Source organism: Oncorhynchus kisutch, linkage group LG1 (assembly GCF_002021735.2).
Source record: "Oncorhynchus kisutch isolate 150728-3 linkage group LG1, Okis_V2, whole genome shotgun sequence".
Classification (NCBI taxonomy): Eukaryota; Metazoa; Chordata; class Actinopteri; order Salmoniformes; family Salmonidae; genus Oncorhynchus; species Oncorhynchus kisutch.
Window position 1 is genome coordinate 32,915,141 of NC_034174.2, and position 3,270 is coordinate 32,918,410.

At 39.3% G+C, this 3,270-nt stretch overlaps 1 long non-coding RNA gene across 1 annotated transcript; it reads right to left on the minus strand.

The window, feature by feature from the left end:
• Nucleotides 1–918: 918 nt before the first annotated feature.
• Nucleotides 919–2,909, minus strand: LOC109905633 (uncharacterized). The gene is made up of 3 exons (XR_002257295.2): nt 1,819–2,909; nt 1,529–1,632; nt 919–1,293 (listed from the first exon to the last, which is right to left on the minus strand). It is a non-coding gene; the product is annotated as an uncharacterized LOC109905633 (long non-coding RNA).
• Nucleotides 2,910–3,270: the final 361 nt, after the last annotated feature.

A 3,270-nucleotide genomic window follows, 5' to 3' on the forward strand; every position in this document is an offset into this window, starting at 1 on the left:
GTCCTCTTCTGGCTGTGCCGGGTGGAGATTATAACAGAACATGGTCAAGATGTTCAATGTTCATAAATGACCAGCATGGTCGAATAATAATAAGGCAGAACAGTTGAAACTAGAGCAGCAGCACAGTCAGGTGGAAGTTGAAACTGGAGCAGCAGCATGGCCAGGTAGACTGGGGACAGCAAGGAGTCATCATGTCAGGTAGTCCTGGGGCATGGTCCTAGGGCTCAGGTCAGTTGAAACTGGAACAGCAGCATGGCCAGGTGGACTGGGGACAGCAAGGAGTCATCATGTCAGGTAGTCCTGGGGCATGGTCCTAGGGCTCAGGTCCTCCGAGAGAGAGAAAGAAAGAGAGAAGGAGAGAATTAGAGAACACACACTTAGATTCACACAGGACACCGAATAGGACAGGAGAAGTACTCCAGATATAACAAACTGACCCCAGCCCCCCGACACATAAACTACTGCAGCATAAATACTGGAGGCTGAGACAGGAGGGGTCAGGAGACACTGTGGCCCCATCCGAGGACACCCCCGGACAGGGCCAAACAGGAAGGATGTTCTCTATAGTTATGTACTTGAAAATGTTTCAATCTACCAATTTGGCCACTTGGAGGCCACTTGGGTACATTTGGACAATCTCGTGAGGTACACCTGGGTGACTTCATACTAAATGATATGTAGCTCGCTCATTCTTGAAGGTATCAGTCTGAAACTTTGCACATACACTGTTGACCTCTTGTGGACAACATCTAAATTACATCCTTTCCTATCTGAATGTATGGCTTTTATTTTTCATGTCAAAGATGATACAACAAATAAAAATAGAAAATGTATGTTCTTTTGTTGTTTGTTTTATCTTTTACCAGATCTATTGTATTATGTTCTCCTACATTAATTTCACATATCCACAAACTTCAGTGTTTCCTTCCAAATAGTATCAAGAATATGCATAACCTTGCTTCGGATCCTGATTTGGGTATGTCATTTTAGGCGGAAATTGAAAGAAAGGGTGTGATCCTTAAGAGGATAAACAAAAATAGCAACAGACAAACAACACTAAATCAATCACAAATTTGATCCAATGATTGTATATACAATTGCATTATTTACCTCAGTCAACAGCTGTAGCTCCCATCCATACAGCAGGATATAGGGTGAGTACTCTGGAGGCCTGGATGCTGCTGTTGTGTGCAAAGAGAATGACCTTCAGGTTGTCCTCCCACCATTCCTGGAACCTATTAAGGGACTTGCCTGTGGCAGTCTTGAGGGTGTGGTTGGTCCGTTCTTCCAAACCTGGAGGAGGGAATAGGAAAGGGATATCTATTGACAATGGACTATATTGAGAAATGTCTGATTATGTACCATGGAAAAACAAAAACTAATTCTAAAAAAACTAAAACAAACCATTGGTGACAGAATATAACCGATAGCATCCGTACCTTGTTCCAGATTTTTGATTCCAAGCACCCTTTTTAAATGGGTTACAGAAGGGAATTTAGAGTTAAGCACGTTCTTGTCCTTTACAGACCTTAATGGGTATTGCCTCCACCCACTTGGTAAAATAATCGGTCGCCGTCATACACCAGCTGTTGCCATTCCTGGATTTCGTGAAGGGTCCGATGAGGTCCACCCCTAACATATAAAGTGTTAGAGAGAAGAATACTTCATTCTTACCCGTATCTGTGTCATTCAGTATGCAGATTTTTATATTTGTAAGGATAATGACACACAATCTATAATATTGAACTCTGCTGTGGTCAAATAAAGCAACCATTACAAAACAATTTATCAGGGCAAAATTTGAACTGTGACACTTACAGATCATGTGAAATAACTGATGGGCTTCAACTCCTACGTCAGTCTTCACCCTCTTAAAATTCTGTCAGACTAGACAGGTACAGACCTTTAAGTTGACAAATTGAAACATTGTGTTCTCTCTGATATGACATTAATTGAAATCATAATAATTTGAGATATAATAGAATGTGATCGATAAACAAAAGGTTATTTCACATGCCCAGCTGTCCACAAAGCTGTAGTACATCCTCTCTGTCTGTGTGTCTGTCTAGCAAAGGACCTAGTTGAGGGCAGTTGGAAAGACCATAATTGCGTACACCTATGCATTTGATTGATCAGGGTTAACATATAGCTAGATACCTCAATGTGACAGACATATAACTAAATGTATAACTAGCAAATATAACTAAATGTATAACTAGCAACTTCTAGATGACCAACTACCTAGATGGAAAAAAAACTACAAAAACAGTTAACGTTAGCGAGCTTGCTAATGTTAGCTAAACAAAAATGTCTGGCTAGCTAGCTAGCTGACTAGGCAGGCTGATGTAAGTAAATAAGTAATGTTACAGTAGCTAGCAAAAACAACTTAAATTATTAATTCCTATTTAACAATATTTTGTCATTTAAATACAAATATATGGTAAAGAATAATATTTGTCTTCGTCTAACGTTTATGTTAGACTACATACGGGGTCTTCTTCTTTGATACTATACTCCTGACTGGCTGGCGTTCCATGGTCCCCGACGCCAGGAGAGGGTTGAAGACAGATGAAAACGTGAATCAGCTAAATTAATGTTACTGTGTGAATTAAATTGTCATCTTAGAATTTTTTAGAGTTCACAAAGATCTATTCATTTTTATATATTTTATTGTACTGTAAGTGCTATGGATTTATTGTTACAGGGAGTGTTATTTTGTTCGTCGGGCAGCGGATAGTTCAAAGAGGGTGCGACACAAGGATGCGCTCCTATCATTTACATTGAGTTAATTCGATTTGAATCTGGCTGTGTTTTCCTGTCTTTTATTTTAACTAGCAAAGTGCAAAGAAATGTTCATTCAGGTTGGACGTGAGTTTCTGCTTGAATTTAGTTAAGATGACTTTTTTCATACTTTGAGAATTTGTTACCAAGCTCCTACAGTTGAAGTTGGAAAGTTTACATACACTTAGGTTGGAGTCATTAAAACTCGTTTTTTAACCACTCCACAAATGTATTGTTAATTAACAAACTATGGTTTTGGCAAGTCGGTTAGGACATCTACTTTGTGCATGACACAAGTCCTTTTTCCAACAATTGTTTACAGACAGATTATTTCACTGTATCACAATTCCAGTGGGACAGAGGTTTACAGACACTAAATTGACTGTGCCTTTAAACAGCTTGGAAAATTCCAGAAAATGATGTTATGGCTTTAGAAGCTTCTGATAGGCTAATTGGCATCATTTGAGTCAATTGGAGGTGTACCTGTGG